Raw genomic sequence first — 20,122 nt, 5'->3', positions numbered from 1 at the left:
ACCTGGTGGAACACCAGACATTACAGGACTAGGTCAAAAGAATGCAGTCATAATTATGATATGATTTGATTTCGGCAATTCTGAACCAATCTTCGGAGGGCCTGATTAAAAAGACCAACGGGAAGGATGTGGCCTGCAGGCCGTAGTTTGCTCACTCCTGGATGATGTAGTACCGTGCCCTGGAGCTCCATGTATCACTGCAATCCAACCTATTCTACTGATTGAAAAGTGACAGGCTCTCAGAGCAGGACCGTCTCCCTGGATATCCTTGGAACACACTTACTATCGACAGTGTTAACTGTATCAGCCGTGCCCAGTGGAGGGTGGGGGGCCTGCTGGCTGAGGTCATTCTGACTTTGATGATGCAGAAACTGATTACCATCAGACCGAACTATTTCATTCGCTCGTTTCTGTCTTCCAAATGTGGCCCTTCAGAGGTTTATTTTTCTCTTGTGGCCTATCGTGGGAGTTTCTTCTTTCCCCTCTTCTGTGTCATCTGGTCAAGCAATCACATTCTGGAATCAAGAACTTCATCTACATCCTAAATCAACAAAAACCACTAGGGACTGTTTTATTTGCTTTTGTATCTGTTCTTTAACTTTAATAACATCAGAGTGTTTCTACCTAGTTGGTTGCCATGTACATACTGAACATATTTATTTAATATATGCTGTATATTGAACAGATATGGTTGTTCTATTGTCATCCTTAAAGTATACATAATATTTTAATTAGAAAACCTTTTTCTGACAAAAGTGAAGGTTTGTTCTACACTTTAATGGTTATATTTTGCTTAACACTATCTGGTGATTTTGTATTTAGTATACTTATATTTATTAGTAATTATTATAGTATTAATTTATGATAATAATCCAAATAAATGTGGTATATCTTTGTTTTTGTTGATTAATCTGTGGAAAGCACATTGAGTAGCAAGTAAGTGTATGATAAGGTGCTATATAAATAGTTAATTATTATTATTATTATTACTTAAAGAAAAGAGTTAACGGTCTAGGAAATTGCTAACCCCTATACCTTTGTGGTAAGGTTTCTCCCATGTGTTTGATCAAAACAGTAAAGGACCGGCACATCCTCCTAAATTCAGACTTGTCACAACTCCCAGCTGTATTAGGAACAAGTACATTAGAGGGTCAGCTCAGGTTTGATTGTTTGGAGACAAAGAGAGGTAACATTGAATTGATTTGGACATGTGCAGAGGAGAGATGCTGAGTATATTGGGAAAAGAATGCTAAGGATAGGGCTGCCAGGTAAAAGGAAAAGAGGAAGACCTAAGAGAAGGTTTATGGATGTGGATGTGGTGAGAGAGGACATGCAGGTGATGGGTGTAACAGAGCAAGAAGCAGAGGACAGGAAGATAAGGAAAAAGATGTTCCGCTGTGGAAACCCCTAAAGGGAGTAGCTGAAAGACAAATAACAAGGTGATGACAACGAAGAAGAAGAAGAGAGGTCCGACTGATTATGTTGTCCATAGTTGCTTTACATTTGGATATCAGCTATGGATCTGCATATGCTATAGTACATGATGATTTGGAGTACCATAAAAGTTTGTGCAAGATAGGTACCCAAAGAGCTTACTGATGCACAAGTTAACATCCTTTGGTTAATTTCTGCAGGTTTCATTCCCTCTGCCCAGGACTGAATCATGAATGGTAAACCCAGTTTGGGCATATTCAGTTTATTTTCTAAAAAGAGGGTTTCTTATGCAGTAATGTGGAAACACCACAACACTGGGAATTAAAATGAAAACTACTGACTAATTGAATGTCAATGGCTACGAGTGTGTATTGCTCACAGAGTGTACCAATCTATTAATGTTGATTGGACATGCTAGTAAGAAATTCACTGTGCCCTGTATGCATGACAATGTCACTAGAACATTAGAACAATTGAGAAAAGGTCTTTCAGCACAACCAGCTTTTCCATCCTGTTCAACTAGATTCTCCAAAATAACAAGTCGAGGTTTGAAGGTCCCTTATGTAATGCTTTCCATCACACTGCTTGGTATTTTTTTTTTTTTTTTTTCATGTGTCTATGATTTTTTGTAAGGAAAAAACATTTTTGCAAAATCTTCCCTTAACAAGTTTTCCACTGTGTTCCCATGCTCTTGTTGAAGAATTTACTTTAAAGTTAACAGTTGGGATCCCTTAAATCCCTTAAATACCTCAGTCATATTGCATGTTAATCTGTTTTCTTAAACTGGAAAGGTTCAACTCCTTCACTCTCTCCTTATAACTCACAGTCCTAATAAGCCTAGTCGCTCCTCTTTGGACTTTCTCTTGTGGTGCCACGTTATTTTTACTGAACACAGTATTGCAGGTATTTAGAAATTAAGAATAACCTTGCTTGACTTGTACTCTACACCTCGTGCTATATGACCTAACATACTATTTGCCTTCTAGATTACTACTGTGCAATGAAGTAGACAGTGATGAGTCAACTGTAACTTCTACATCATTCTTGTATCTGGTACTTTCAACATTCAGACATTCCATTGTGATTTCAAATGTAACATTTCCACTGCATACATGTAATACCTTACATGTTCTCACATTAAATGTCATCTGTCCAGCTTGTATGCTTTCCAAGTCAATTTGATATAATTTAGCTAAATTCTGCATTATCTGCTCTTCTATCTAGTTTGAAATCATCAGCTGAATTAAACTGCTTTATTTGTATTCTGCTACTACAACTGCTTATAGATATTTGTGGCAGTGGAAGGAGATCGATGCACATAAGGATTCTAGGGCTTAGGTGTGACTCCAAATACACAGAACTGATTTACAGCTCAGCTTTAAAATCCCTTCCAGACAATACTATAGATGGAGATTCTGAGAGTCAGTAGGTAAGACAAGGTTACTGTGAGAGAAGAGTATCCAAAAAAAGGTTGGGAAGGAAAGAAAGCAGTGTATTCATGTAATAATTTTGCAGCCGAAGTGCATAAGTCAACCCTTCTGTATAGCAGGGGTGAAATAACCCATTTTACATAGTCCCAAATGAGCTGTTGGTTATTTGTTTTGATCTGTTTATGTTATACTCTTGAGTTCCTTGTTGTCTTTATCCATCCCTTGTTAAACAAATGTGACAATAACCACCCTATAAATCTAGACGTGCAATTTCCTTTGCGGCACTTGGAGTCAACTGAAGGGCACCTCTAGTGGTGACTGTGCATAGATAAAGAACACAGAAGGCTCATGGTTACATTTGTACACACTAAGAAATTATGACAAAATTCACACAACACCCATAAATGCATGGAAAATGATTCAGCGTTTCAGTTTATTTATTTTAACATGAAATGTCTAAAAACTACACAGTTTAGCAAAGGAGGATGTCTGAATCTTCTCTTTTACATTTACCTTTATTTGCTTAGGAGATGCTTTTATCCAAAGCGACTTACACAAACGGTGAACATGATTGAATAAACATCAGTCTTGGGAATTATTTAATGAGTTACTGTCCTTAAAAGGGATGTTAATTAAAATGTGCAATCTACATTATAACAAGGGCTGCAAACACACACACACAGGAATGTAAGCAGTCAGGATACAAGTGCTTACACACAAAATAGATGAAAAAAGAGAGACAAACACACACACACAAGTACATATGTAGATATAATAGCACCATGGAAAAACCATTAAACACGCATTTGAACAGAGGAGTGGTTCCAATTATACATAATGAAGCATTCCTTTTTATGTAGACTTTGAAAGACTATACCCCTTGTGTCCCCTTTCTGAAAATGCTTTTTTCTATTATGGGGTCACATTCAGCCTTACCCTATCCCAAGGGAAGGGAAAGCCAAGGCATCAATGGGCACACTTATGCACACACCACTTAACTCTTGCCAATTAACACAAACACATGTTTGGGATAGAGGAGGGCTTGAATACCCAGTGAAGCAGCCTTAAAGATGCAAAGAGAACATGTAGATTTCACATGAACAGCAGTCGGCCAGGGCTTTAAGGATGGATTGCTGCCCACTGCAATATCGGGCCACTCGTTTCAACAACAGATAGAGACAAAGGAAGATATGCATACAAGTCATAGCATGATATCAAATATTAGGTGGGTCTCTCTTATGGGACAGGACTCTGATGCTAACAGACAAACACAGAACTCAGATTCCAATAATTCAGGAGATATGATATTTATAGCTTACCTAATCCTTTCGTTCCATTATATATTTTATATATATATATATATATAATGTTGTTTATGTTTTTCTCCCCAGCGGCAGTAGCTGTCAAAATAAATGTTATTTTGATTTAAAAAAAAAAAAAAAAAAAAAAAAAGGAGGATTATTGCTTCAACGGTCTATTGAAAAATCTGACTTTCATAGATGATCAGAAAGGATTTGATGGAACTTACCTTTAATATATTTGTACAGCTAAATACGGTATCATGAAATTGATTTTGAAAGGTGTGGAGTTCTACTTCATGGAAAAACAAATTCTCTGTTAGATGAAACAGTCAACATGACACAGTTTAATTTCCGATACAGAAACAACCTCAGCTACATGTGGACTACTAGTATTTTTCTAATATCAAGGGGATCTGATGTCCCTTATTTCTGAGGGCAGCTCCATATATCAGGTATAATTTAGTAAGGATCTAACTTTAGAAACTGCCATAAGCTTTAGTAGGAACTATCATGCGGTAAGGCAGGATGTGACTTTTAGACTGTCTTATCACTTTGTAGTTTGATTCCCATCAACCCAAATTCTGGAGTCTATACCAGATGTTTTTTTGTTGCATATGTTGGATGAATAGACTTTGTAATGTGAATGTTGATGCAGTAATTAGTGTTATTGCCTCACATTCTGGATTTAACTCCCACACCTGGTTGCTATCTGCGTGGAGTTTCTCCACTTTTCCCATGTCTGAATGGTTTCCCCCCCCACATCTCTAAGACATGTTTAGTAGATGGATTGGTGACACTAAATTGCTCCCAGTATGTATGTGTTCTCTGTAATAAACTGGGGCCCTGTTCAGAGTTGTTTACTTTCTTATGCTGAACGGTTATGAGTTACTCTCCCTCAACTGGAATAAGTGGGTTTAAGAATGAATGAATGAATGTACATACTGTATATTGGTGCAATCAGTCATCATGCTAGGCAGCAGTAGTTGTCCAGGGAGACTCTCACTAGCATGTCTGACCAACATACATTTGTAGGGTTGCCTGTACAAAGTACAGTGGAAATTTGGGTTAATGAACATGAAATACGTCTCCACTCCCTGGTGCCATGATTGTTGAGAAGACCTTACTTTGAAATTCTGTCTTCCTTACCTGACGTGCAACCAGAGAAACATCAGTGTGCTGCATATAAACACCAATCACAATTAGATTAATTCAATCTATAAAGTGTTAATGCTTATTTAATTATGACCTCAAAGGGAATACAAATGTCTAATATTTACCCATTTTGGTTAATAACAAACATCAGAAACCCATTTTGGTCAATAACAAATATCAGAAATGTGGAGGTAATTTATCTGTTGTCCACAATGTTGTAAGTGACCATATCAATAGCATAATGCGCAAGGATGAAGAGAAGTTTTAAATGTACCATGTCATGTCTTGGTTATCTTTTGGATATTAGACAAATTCCTACAGCAGATTAAATTTATGTAAGTAAAGGACACTTTTATATACCATTCAGTGTTTCAGGTCTGGTGACTGAACCTCCACACTAATCTTTATAGTGAACCATCAAATTGGAGGCCCCTGTATGAAAGATTTTTGGAAGAAATGCACAAAGCTTTGGAGAATTGTTAAATTATTAGTCTGAGGGCAGATGCGTCAAATTGCAAGGCATCAAACTTGAATTAAGGTCTTCTTTACCTTTCAGTGTTGTAAACACACACAGACAAGAATTCCATTATCTGCATGGAGAAACGGCATCTTTGAAAGTGGGATGTCTTCAAAGCGGTTTGATAAGGACTCAGTGAGGAGGCTGAAGGGCTCGGTGTGGACAATACTAATACAAATGTTGGCAATGCTGAACAAACTGAAAAAGTTGACTAAATCAGAAGCATGTAAATGACATTGCACAGAACTGGGAGTAGAAGCAGTAGCTGTACTGTTGCCTGAATAAAGAACTGTGAACTTCTTACTTGCACATCGGAAAAACATGCAACATGTCATCACTTTCGGGTTCCATTGGGAAAAAAAAAAAAAAAAAGAATTTACCAAAATACATTTAGCATTGATTGTGCTGGACATGTTGAACAGAAGTTTTTTTTAAATAGTCATGGACAGTCATCCAAGTGATCTGGAACAGTGAATTACATATTCAAGAACACACCTAGAAGATACTAAGGGAGTTGTATAAAGGAGGAAAACCCCAAAAACACTTCTCCACACAAAAGGACTTGAGAATCCCAAACAAAATTACAAAGAATGGATTTAAATTGAAAATGATGATAACTTTAAAAATGAAAGAATCATTCTGAGATATTATGAGAACTTAGCCCCTACCAGTCATTTGTCAAGCTTGCTATGTTCTTGTTTTGCATTTATACATCCAGATGTTTTTGATAAATACGATGTTTACACTGTGGAGCTAAAGGACTTCTTTGATTTTGTCCAGTATGTGCATGAAAATACACCACTACACATGGTTTCTATCTCTGGGAGTTTTCCAGGTATCTGATAGGCCAAAACCTTCCCCTCTTTTCCAAGACAAATATCCCACAATCTTCTTAATGACTTTGGTAAAAAAAAAAAAAAAAAAAAAAAAAAATTGCTACTAAGCGACAGGGCTACTGAGGATATGTACTGCAATATATTGATTGTTTCAATTGTATGAGGGACATTCAAAAAGTTTCTGCACATTTTTTAACTCTATTAATTAAGAATTTCACAAACAAATTACATGACTTTTCTAAACAGTCACCTTCGTTTGTGATGCAATTTTCCCAGTGTCATACCAACTTTTTAATGCCCAATCACTACTTCTCCTGCCATCACCATTTCCAACAAAAATATAAAAGTGAGGAAACTTTTTGAACGTTCCTTGTATAAAGCACTCCAACTCATCCACAACTACTTGAGATGTAAGATTTAAAAGTGACATTGTTCTGAGGAAAAGTTTGGAAAACAGAAGCTTTACAAACTTTGTGTGATCCACCAAGTATTATATAAGCAGAGATAAGACCCTGCAAGGACCTTGTATCATGTGACTTCTTAGACTGTTTTGTTGGGTAAAAGGACGAATTGTTCTAATAATTAAGAACTGTTAATTATAGCAAGTATCATGAAACTAGAAAGTCTATTCCTTGATTAGAGTTCGAGAATATCGAAACTGCAAATTCAGCATTCATTATACTGACTGGATAAAAGTCAGTGAAGAGATTATTTCTGCACATATGCTGGTACAACTGCAGTGCTGTCAGATGAAATAGTAAAGTGCTTTCTGAATTAAACTACAAAGCAGAGAGTGACAATTGCTTCTTATAGGGGGAAATGACACAACTTTGTCCAAGGTTTGCAATTGCATCAAGGTGCACCAAAAACTAATAACGAACCACAGACAAATAGGAAGTGTTAAGCAAGACTGGATACCACAAGAGAGGAGATTTATGGTTATATTGGGAGTTCTCATTGATTGAACGACTGGACTACTGGATCTGTTCATATATGGACACTGAGAAGTTAGAGTGGACTTTAATGACAAGTGTGCCATCATGGAATTAAATTGGGTATAACTTTTCCCATTTCCTTCTAAAAAACCCCAGTTTTGTTGTCCTAAGTGATGTCAGCACACTCAATACAATAGAATGGGACCTGCAAAGTTGGTGCTGGAGAGCTGTAGTGCCTTCAGGCTTTTCTTTCAACCCAATTTCTTAATGTGGAGCCAATTTTCAAGGTTGAACTTACTTATTGCTCAAGCAACATTTTTATGCTTCATTTTAGTCATCTTGCTTATTAAAATTTTCTACCCTTAATTACTTTTTATATCCTTATTAGCAATAAGAAGAAAATGACTAAGGATCCAGCAGGTGTCCATCCATCCAATTCTTGTCAATTTATACCTATTTGTTTTCATCCTGAACTATCTGGTTTATCAAAATATTTAGAGGGAAACAAGAGAGAAAAAAGTGAATGACTGACAGATATTAATCCACTTCAGACTACAAATCAGTTGGTTGGCATTCTATGAAAGGAAACGTCTAAGATATAAAAATGACCTGACTTGGCACAACAAAAATATTAACAAGCAATAAAATTAAACAAGATCTACTATAGGCAAGGGCTAGAATAAAATCTTCTAGCCATTATGGCCCTCCAGGACCGACTTTGCAGACCCCTGTAATAAACTAACAAAAAAGTTACCAAAAAACATAATGCTGTCTGGTGGGGAGACATTTTCCAGGAATTAGACAAGAATACTGATAGTTATAAAATGCTGAGTAAAGCCTTGACCCATGCTTTGTGTCTTTCTGGAGTAAACCCATCTTTTTGTTAAAGAATTCTGCAAGGTTTGTGAAAATACTTTGATTGAGATTTGCCACCATGAAGCTGGTGATTATCTGTCTATGATGATTATGGAATAAAATGAAAAGTTACAAAACTTAACAGCAAAAGCACTCCACAGAAAACTGAATCAAGTGAAAAATCCAGCCATCAGACATAGAACAGCAATCTAAACGCTGCTAGGTCAGGAAGAATACTCATATGATTGCTGGTAATGCTCTCCAGTATAAACTTATACTGGCTTCTTTTTGTGGTTAGTGGTTTTCTTCCTTATTTGTTGTCATAGATGGTTTGATATTTGAAACACTTTGTTACCAGTGCATTAATATTGTAGCCTACATGATCTAAATAGCTGCATAATGCTTCCAACTTGTGCTTTGTGGCTGTGATATTATACAAATATTATAGAAAATGTAATTAATTCACGATCCGTTATACACTAATCCCTCTCCCTTCTCATTTGGGTTCCCACCAACTTTAGTCATACTACTACACTGTTACTTTATTTTTTTTTTAAAGAATGTGAAAATAGTATTTAAAAATAAGATACTAGGAGTTCTTCAATGGATTCTGAAAACAAAGAAAAAACTGACCTGGTTAGTTTTTGAGAGACAGAGAGAGAAGGGAGAGAGAGAAGGGAGAAGGGAGAAATATACCAAGGAAGATTTCAGTCTCTAATTCTCAAGATGCTTGTCCTTCTCTTTGAGACTCCTGTGGGTCATCATCCTTCTGCAATATAAAAAACTGGAAATGAAGTGGAACATTTAATATTTGCCAAAACAATCTAAATTAAGATGTTCATATCTTTTGAAGTCTGAATTTTTGTTAATAGAACTGATAGGATAAGAAAGTATAATGTTAATGCTTAGTTTGTTTAGCTGCAGTGAACTTCAGTCAATGTAGGAGGAATGAGAATGTGGTTAAAGTCAGGTTTGACATACAATTTAAAACGTGCACTGATCAAAGGAGACAATTGCAAGCTGTTTTAGGATTGAATATCTTGTGGCAGTCCGTCTACACCTACATTCTGATTAGTGAAAATTAAAATTCTAGATATATCTGCAATTTTGGCCACTCAGAGTTGGAATTATTTCATCTAATAACAATGAAGGGACTTTTCCTATTGATCTCTACGAAAGAAGTTTCACATGTTTTCTCTGCAATTCTGTTTTAACTATAAATTAGGATTAGCAGCATGGCACGCCATCCAGGTTTCCTTTCAACCTTGAACCCCAGCAATGCAGTCCTGTGACGCTGGATGGACAAATGTATTTAAATTTCTAAACAGACAAATCTGTAACTAACTTTATGTTAGTCAAAAATGTAATTCATGAATACGTCAGTTGTGTCTAAAATAATTGCAGCAAAATGTAATTTGGGATATATAAAATACAAAGTTAACAAGTTAACTTAACAAAGTTAAGTCAAAATAGATTTTGAAATATCAGAATTAATTTTAACCAGTCAAAATCTCTTTGTTGATATCTGCAATTGGGCGGCACGGTGGCGCAGTGGGTAGCGCTGCTGCCTCGCAGTTGGGAGATCTGGGGACCTGGGTTCGCTTCCCGGGTCCTCCCTGCGTGGAGTTTGCATGTTCTCCCCGTGTCTGCGTGGGTTTCCTCCGGGCGCTCCGGTTTCCTCCCACATTCCAAAGACATGCAGGTTAGGTGGATTGGCGATTCTAAATTGGCCCTAGTGTGTGCTTGGTGTGTGGGTGTGTTTGTGTGTGTCCTGCAGTGGGTTGGCACCCTGCCTGGGATTGTTTCCTGCCTTGTGCCCTGTGTTGGCTGGGATTGGCTCCAGCAGACCCCCGTGACCCTGTGCTCGGATTCAGCGGGTTGGAAAATGGATGGATGGATGGATATCTGCAATTGAGATTTTGACTAGCCAAGATAATTAATATTAGAATAGACAACACAACATCATTGATGGCAATGGAAAAGCCCTATACTTGTCTAAATTTGTAACTACATTTGCATTTTGCCTAGTCAGTAATGCATTTGCGATGCAATTATTTCTCATTTTGAACAGTAAAAATGTATGCAGGATCTGTTAATTGTTTATTGTCAAGCTATTTCTCACTTGCAAATTATGACAAGTAAAAATCTATTTTTAAAATGGGAATTTCACTCATCTGGCCAATGGCTGCTGAAGATGGTGCTTTAAACTCATGCGCAAACAATACTCATTAAAGAGTGACTTAAACAGTAATAACCATCTGCAACAACATACTGTAAAAAATGGATGTTAATTTTTGCAGTGCAAAACTGTTAAATAGTGACAGTAAACAACTGGAAAATGGTAAAGAAATGTTTCAGTAACACCGAACCACTGAAATGAGACGTACAGACCGATAGAATATATTTTACAGGTTAACAAAGTTAAAAATATTACTTTTCTGTGAAAAATGGTAACCACTGCAACAAAAAAGAGATAATGCTGTCGGAAAGGAAATCGTATTATACATTCCGTTTTACTTTTTAAAGAAAACTTGCTGTTTGTTGATCCCCGTGTCCATATTAACACTAATACACTGCCACATGGTGAGCAAGAATATGTATTCTGTAACTTTAAACAGCTACCTTATATTAATTTAGCTCAAAATGATCATATGTACTGGAGTTATGTAACTGTTTCTTTAATATTGACTTTAATATGTGCAAACGAGGTAAAATATGTTTCTGTCGCTGCCATATAGAGTAGGATGCAAAAGTGATATATTTTTTTTTAAATATCACTTAAGGTTTTGTATTTTTTCATTATAAACTTTAATCTTTCAAATACTGGATATGATAGAACAATGTTGTTGCCAGACTAGATTCAGCACTCTCGTATCTACAACGAACAACCTTCTTTGCAGACCAGTGTTACGGATTAGCACGATACGAGGTTAAAAGGGCGCATGATATTAAGACCTCCCTGCATGGAGTTTGCATGTTCTCCCCGTGTCTGCGTGGGTTTCCTCCGGGCACTCCGGTTTAATCCCACATTCCAAAGACATGCAGGTTAGGAGGATTGGCGATTCTAAATTGGCCCTAGTGTGTGCTTGGTGTGTGGGTGTGTTTGTGTGTGTCCTGCGGTGGGTTGGCACCCTGCCCAGGATTGTTTCCTGCCTTGTGCCCTGTGTTGGCTGGGATTGGCTCCAGCAGACCCCCGTGACCCTGTGTTCGGATTCAGCGGGTTGGAAAATGGATGGATGGATGGATATTAAGACCTTTTCTTTTAGTTGGCATGTGGTTGATCAGGACTTGCATGCTCGGGTCTTTCCAGACAATGTGCATGTCTCAAACTCCCTCGGTCACTCTCACCTTACTTTTGACATTTTCTACGTTGCCTCCTTTGAGCACCTCCTGCATCAGCTCCAGAATCATCTTCTGACGCGCCTCCTCCTCTTCCTCGGTGCGTTTCTGTCGCTTGAGCTCATCGATTTCGATCTGAAGACTCTCCTGCTCCCTCAAAATGTCCGGCATCTGCTGTTGAAATTCGCGAAACTCGCGCTGGATGCTTCGGATCATACTGACATAATGGCCAATGTGCTGATCTCTTCTGCGGACGCGCCGCTTGAAGGACTTGTTCTCGGCGGCGCGCTCCTCCAATGAGTCTTCCAGGTCGCGGATCTTCTCTCTCAGTTCGGACAGCTCCGTCTCAGCTTTCTGTTTCTCCGACTCGAGGTGTCTCACTCTGGTGGCGATAGCCTCTTTTTCCACAAACCAGTCCCGCACCTGTTCCCTGAGGGCGCGCATTTCCCCCCGCAGCTCGCAGCTGGTGCTCCAGTTTTCACAGATATGGTGATCTCGCCTCCCGAGTTCTTCAATGATTAAGTCGGCACTCGGGCGCTCCCGCAAGGCAGCTTCTTTCTCCAGTAACATCTTTCTCAGTTTATCGACCTCATCCTCTTTTTCTTGCAATCTGGATAGCATATCTCGAAGCTTTTCAGAATCCGAGGTTATACGAGCAGTCAGCTCCCTTTGTGTTCTGCGGAGTCTCCACTGGCGACCCGTTAAAAGAACTACACCTGCAATCAGCACCACCTTTACAGCCGTGGAGCCCGTGATCACAACACTGGGGAGAGTCCAGTCACTCATCGGCAGGTCCGTCAGTGCCGCGAAGGCAGCAAGCGGGTCTAAGAATCGGAGTTCGCTGCTGAAAAAGGCAAACACATCACTAGGCACCGTAGAGCTACACAGAGCCAGTTTCACTTATGCTTTACGGTCCCAAAAATAAAACCAAAAAGAAAGAAGATATGATCAGAAAAGGTCCAACAAGAGTGAAGGGCTACAGCCTCAAACAAGGATTATATTCAGGAGACGTTGCTAGGAAACCGAATATGATCATAATCGGCTAAAAACCGCGAGGCCTGATGTACTCAATCCATTTCGTTAGCCGCTAATATTGATGACAGTGACAGTTTTTCTTAAACTTTCGAGGACCTAATTTAAATGATTTCAATTGCTTTTGTTTCGGAATTAACCAGCAATAGACAAATTGGTAATAAATACATCCTGCCTAATCCATCTCACTAAACTATATATTCAGTTTAAGTCAACTTTTATACAGGAATACGTCCCTTATTTATCATCTAGTTCAGGGGGTCCTCAATCACGGGCTGCAGGTTTTTGCCCCAACCCAATTGCTAAGATGCACTTATTGCTTAAGTAACACTTTTGCTTCATTTTCGTTGTCTCACTCGTTAAGATTTTGAACCCTTATTGCTTATTTTAGAATTAAACAGCTGTATTCTTGGTTTTTAATTGCTCCTAATTAGCAATAACATGCAAATGACAAAAGAGATCAGCATTTCTCCATTTCGCTTGTACACCCGTGTGTATTTATCACGCACTGTTGGGTTTAATTAAATACTTGGAAGGAAAGTGAAGAGAAAAAAGTGAAGGACTGCGAATTACTCATCCATTTTAGCTTTCAAATCATTTGGATGATATCCTTAGAAAGGAGAAGAAAATCTAGGATATGAGAATGACCTGACATAGCAGAGTTAGAGCACTAATCAGCCATTAAATTAAACTAATCTAATTAAGCAACTGGGCTAGAACAAAAACCTGCAGCCACTGTGCCCTCCAGGACTGTGACTGAGGACCCTTGATCTAGTTGGAATAAAAAAATAAAATGTATGGATGTAACTGAAGGCAATTTGGGAAGCATTGTTATAGCTTAAAGGCTCCAGTTCATGAGCTTTATGCTTATTAAATTTACAACTTAATTCTTGTTATCAGGTTGCTTCCTTAAAGGAATACTTCACGCAAACCTTTTTATATGTTACTAACACCATGTAGCTTGTAGAAGTGGCCTAGATTTTTTTTTTTTCATCTTACGTTTTCACGGAGAATGAGAGAAAAATAGTTTATGATATAAAGGAATATAATGTCTAACAGCACATTGAAAAATATCCATCTGAAAAAGAAAAACGAAATCTCACATAATTCATGTCACATACCTGTAATCCAAAGTAAATAATTAACACTTAAAACAGCAGGTGCAGATAATGATGATGACAGGGTGTGGAATGAAAGCCCCCTGTGAAGAGTCCTCTGAAAGAGATGTATTTTTTTCCAGGTGTTACGTGAAGATTTGTTGTGACTGGGAGCACTCCCCAAATGAAAATGTATCCAACTAAAAGGAAATCACAGGTACAAGCAGGCACAGGACAATCACATACAACCAGATAGAATCTGTAATCCACAGGGGTTGTAGTTGTAATCCAATAGCATTTGAAGCCTAAAAACAAATATACGCAGAAGATTGTTTTTCCTTCAGTGTCTTTTTGGCTCCTTTTTAAAGAGAGTGCCTCATTCCCTCTAACCCCAGCCACTCTGAATCTGCCGGATGGTATAATGCTACCAGGGCTGCTGGGAGTTGTAGGAAATTTAACTGTGTATTTGAATTGAAAACAGGACTTTTAACCTGAAGCCACAGTAGCGCTGCAGTACCGGGTTTAGAGACCGCTGTTTTAAGTACTATCTTTCTACAAGTTACAACTAACACATTCTAGGGAGTAATGGGAATAGCACAACACATCGGTGCTGGCAATTAAGTAGATACATTAACAAAATATATTGTAAAAAATAAACAAGTGAGGTGAAAAAAACGGAGCAGCCTGAGGGTCTGCCTAATTAACTTATATTCACCCTGATACCCACCAATGAAGCTCTCATTTTCATACAGTCAACTGTCTTTTCTGAGACATCTTTAAATGCCCAACTTGGTTACAGTGATCCCCCGCTGTATCGCGGTCCAGCTATCGCGCCCCCACTATATCGTGGAAAAATTCAATAAGTACATCCTAGCTGTAGTGTACTTTGCAGCCAATTCATAACAAAGCACTTTTCAGCAGTCACTACGGTAGACAAAGAGTTTCACGTTACAGTACCCAGATGATTTGTTACAAGGCCTGTTATTGGCTGAAAGAGGAGACCCAACCAATCAGAGCGAGATTTTCATTCTCGTGGGCTCTGATTGGCTGCTGCTAACGTGGTGTAATCTCGCAAGAACAGCGAGCGTGGGTCCCCGACACATCTCAGTTCTCTGCATATCGCGTACCTTGCTTGTGGTCCGATTGTTGTGAGCAAACTTTTTGTGAACTTTTCATTTTGTTTTAAGCCCTACGATGGCTCCCAAGCATCCTGCATCTTCTAAGCCCTCTAGTAGTAGTGAGCCCAGGAAGGAAAGCATTACACGGACGTCACTTGCCATTACAAGTTTACATGTGTTTAAAGTGTGTTGGAGGGGTATTTTAAGGCTATTATATATTATATACAGTGATCCCTCGCTATATCGCGCTTCGTCTTTCGCGGCTTCACTCCATCGCGGATTTTAAATGTAAGCATATGTGAATATATATCGCGGATTTTTCACTGCTTCGCGGATGTCTGCGGTCTACAGTATGTGTGCTTCCTTAGTTGATTTGCCCATTTGAATTCAAACAAGGGACGCATTTGAATTGAAACAAGGGACGCTATTGGCGGATGGCTGAGAAGCTACCCAATCAGAGCACGCGGTTAAGTTCCTGTGTGCTGCTGATTGGCTCAGCGACGGAGTGCTGCATTAACCAGGAAGTTTAATCTCACTCATTCAGCATTAAGATGCAAATGATTGCAGAAAAGGTAAAAGTTTTGGATATGTTGAAGGAAGGAAACAGCTACACCGCTGCAGGACACCATTACAGCATAAATGAGTCCACGATTCTTTTTATTTAAAAAGGAGGAAAAGCATATAAGATCTACGGCCGCAGTGTCTTTTAACCAGGGCGCAAAATGCGTTGCAGGTGGACGTGATAAGGCAGTAGTCTGGATGGAATCTGCTTTAGGGATTTGGATTGAAGAGTGATGGAAGAAGAACAACGGTGGTGCTAAACAGTCGCCTGAAGAGGCTCCTTTAGAAGAGCTGTAACTCTATCCTTTGTTGTGCAGTAAAATTAAACTCATCGTTATCGGACAAGTCGTCGTGTCATTGTTGGTGAGTAACCATAATTAATTATTTACGTACAGTACTTATTACATGTACATAGTTTAGTGTCACTGTACACACATTTTACTGTATACAATTTTTCTTGCATTGTACGTATTTATTGATGGTGGCCTGTCTGTCGTAATGGCTGTAACATATGTGATATCGGAGACACTCGATATCTTTAAAATGCCAGAGCCTGGTCCGCATTGCCGGCAGTAAGTCAAACCCGTTTCCAGTGAGAGTTGGACTCCACCAGGGCTGCCCTTTGTCACCGATTCTGTTCATAACTTTTATAGACAGAATTTCTAGGCGCAGCCAGGGCGTTGAGGGGGGCCGGTTTGGTGGGCTCAGGATTGGGTCACTGCTTTTTGCAGATGATGTTGTCCTGTTTGCTTCATCAGGCCGTGATCTTCAGCTCTCTCTGGATCGGTTCGCAGCCGAGTGTGAAGCGGCTGGGATGAGAATCAGCACCTCCAAATCCGAGACCATGGTCCTCAGCCGGAAAAGGGTGGAGTGCCCTCTCAGGGTTGGTCGCGAGATCCTGCCCCAAGTGGAGGAGTTCAAGTATCTCGGGGTCTTGTTCACAAGTGAGGGAAGAATGGAGTGTGAGATCAACAGGCGGATCGGTGCGGCATCCGCAGTAATGCGGGCGCTGCATCGGTCTGTCGTGGTGAAAAAGGAGCTGAGCCGTAAGGCGAAGCTCTCAATTTACCAGTCGATCTATGTTCCTACCCTCACCTATGGTCATGAGCTATGGGTAGTGACCGAAAGAACGAGATCGCGAATACAAGCGGCTGAAATGAGTTTCCTCCGCAGGGTGTCTGGGCTTTCCCTTAAAGATAGGGTGAGAAGCTCAGTCATCCGGGAGGGGCTCAGAGTAGAGCCGCTGCTCCTCCGCATCGAGAGGAGTCAGATGAGGTGGCTCGGGCATCTGATCAGGATGCCTCCTGGACGCCTCCCTGGTGAGGTGTTCCGGGCACGTCTAACCGGAGGAGAAGACCCAGGACACGTTGGAGGGACTATGTCTCTCGACTGGCCTGGGAACGCCTTGGGATTCTCCCGGAAGAGCTAGAAGAAGTGGCTGGGGAGAGGGAAGTCTGGGCATCTCTGCTCAAGCTGCTGCCCCCGCGACCCGACCTCGGATAAGCGGGAGACAATGGATGGATGGATGGATGGTTTTACTGTATGTAAACTGTGTTTACATACATAATTTCAACGAATCTTACCTAATATCTAAGAGAATACAAAGGGTTTATGCTGTATAATTGTGCGTGAAATGTTTATAATAGTGTGGGAGAGTTTATAAGGGCTTAAAATATATAAAAATAACCATATAAACATATGGTTTCTACTTCACGGATTTTCTTATTTCGCGGGTGGCTCTGGAACGCAACCTCCACGATGGAGGAGGGATTACTGTATATATATTATATATATATATATATATATATATATATATATATATATATATATATATATATATAATAAGGGTATTTTTAAACTATAAAAAAATGTTTATTTATATGGTCTTTCTATATCGCAGATTTTCACCTATCGCTGATGAGTCTGGAACATAACTTCTGCAATAGGTGGAGGATCACTGTACTTTCCCACAGACCTGTAGAATCACTTCTATACTCAAGAATGGCCCTGCTCCACATTAGGTTTTCATTCCTTTGAAAGGTTATTGTGTGCTGCCTCCTAGTGAATTAACAGGAACATACTGATACTAACCCCCTGCCAGTCTTACCCAGTCTTGGTTTTAAACTCCCCATCTGCTAAACCCAGGTAACGCAAAGGAATGCCTCCAAAGTACTTCCAGTAAAACCTGTGAGGCTATTGTTCTATTTTTCAATCAAAAAATTAATGATATTAGAAATAACATAGTATATCTCCCCAACACTGCGGATCCTCCTAAGCCCCAGTATTCCATTATAAACAAATTAAATTCTTTCACCAGGATAGATTTACCTGATTTACATAGAATAATTTCTCAATTGAAACCCTCCATCTGCATCCTTGACCCAATACCAACAAGTTTTTTCAAAGAAGTATCAGGCATGCTAATTGATAATATTCTTGACATAGTAAATTCGTCATTAGATACGGGGGACTTGGCAGACTGTCTTAAGACTTCTGTAGTTAAATCCCTAGTCAAGAAAAATAATCTTGACCACTCTGCTTTTGAAAATTTTTGCACCATCTCTAACCTACCTTTCTTAAGTAACATTCTAGAGAAGGCAGTCATTATGCAGTTAAATGACCACCTCAATAAACATGCTATTCTTGATAAATTTCAGTCAGGTTTTAGAACAAATCACAGCACAGAAACTGCACTCATTAAAGTAGTAAGTGACTTGTGGGTAAATGCAGACAGAGGCCGTTTATCTGTTCTCATCCTCCTAGATCTAAATGCTGCATTTGACACCATTGATCACAATATTCTTAGAAATCACCTTAGTCAATGGGTGAGCCTCTCTGGCAGTGTCTTAAATTGGTTTGAATCCTACCTAGCACGGAGAAAATTCTTTGTTAGTTGTGGTAATTACAACTCAAAGACACATGATTTCCTACATGGTGTCCCACAAGGCTCTATCATGGGTCCGCTACTCTTCTCAATCTACATGCTTCCGTTAGGTCAGATTATCTCAAGGCATATCGTGAGCTACCACAGCTATGCTGATGACACGCAGCTGTATTTATCAATAGCACCTGATGACCCCGATTCTCTTGATTCACTAACACAATGTCTTACTTGTATTTCTGAATGGATGAATAGTAATTTTCTCAAGCTAAATAAAGAGAAAACTGAAATTTTAGTGATTGGCAATAATGGATAAAATGAGGTTATCAGAAATAAACTTGATGCACTAGGATTAAAAGTCAAGACACAGGTGGCGCAGTAGTAGTGCTGCTGCTTTGCAGTAAGGAGACTGTGGAAGATCGTGGGTTCGCTTCCTGGTTCCTCCCTGTGTGGATAGCGCTTTGAGTACTGAGAAAAGCGCTATATAAATGTAATGAATTATTATTATTAAAAAGCTTAGGGGTAACTGTTGACTGTAACCTGAATTTTAAATTGCATATTCATCAGGCCACTAGGACAGCATTTTTTCACTTAAGAACCACAGCAAAAGTTAGACCTCTTATATCATTGAAAGATGCTGAGAAATTAGTTCACGCTTTTGTTTTCAGTCGACTAGATTACTGTAACGCACTCCTCTCAGGACTACCCAAAAAAAAACATAAGTCGTTTGCAACTAGTGCAGAATGCAGCTGCTAAATTCCTAACTAGGAATAGAAAATCCAAGCACATTTCTCCAGTTTTGATGTCACTACACTGGTTACCTGTGTCTTTCAGAATTTACTTTAAAATTCTGCTTATGGTTTATAAAGCCTTAAATAATTTCACTCCATCTTATATATCGAAATGTCTGACACCTTATATTCCAAATCGTAACATTAGATCCTCAAATGAATGTCTCCTTAGAATTCCAAGAGCAAAACTTAAAAGTAGTGGTGAGGCGGCCTTCTGCTGTTATGCACCTAAAATCTGGAATAGCCTGCCAATAGAAATTCGCCAGGCTAATACAGTGGAGCACTTTAAAAAACTGCTGAAAACACATTACTTTAACATGGCCTTCTCATAACTTCACTTTAATTTAATCCTGATACTCTGTATATTCAATTCATTATAATAACTATTCATGGTGGCTCTAAAATCCGTACTAACCCCTACTCTCTCTTCTGTTTCTTTTTCCGGTTTCTTTGTGGTTGCGGCCTGCACCACCACCATCTACTCAAAGCAACATGATGTTCCAACATTGATGGATTATAAGCCAGAAGTTTGCATAACCATCATCATCAAGTCCTTCTGTGAGAACCCTAAATACAAAGAGGACTATTTTATTTATGTGAGGTAGCATGCCCAGAGGGGACTGGAACCCCTGCAGATTTTATTTTTTTCTCCAGCCATCTGGAGTTTTTTTTTTTTGTTTTTTATGTCCTCCCTGGCCATTGGATCTTACTCTTATTCTATGTTAATTAATGTTGTCTTATTTTAATTTCTTACTTTGTCTTTTATTTTTCTTTTCTTCATTATGTAAAGCACTTTGAGCTAAATTTTTTGTATGAAAATGTGCTATATAAATAAATGTTGTT

The sequence above is a fragment of the Erpetoichthys calabaricus genome, chromosome 12 (genome assembly GCF_900747795.2).
Source record: "Erpetoichthys calabaricus chromosome 12, fErpCal1.3, whole genome shotgun sequence".
Taxonomy (NCBI): domain Eukaryota; kingdom Metazoa; phylum Chordata; class Cladistia; order Polypteriformes; family Polypteridae; genus Erpetoichthys; species Erpetoichthys calabaricus.
This window is presented reverse-complemented; position numbering follows the sequence as displayed.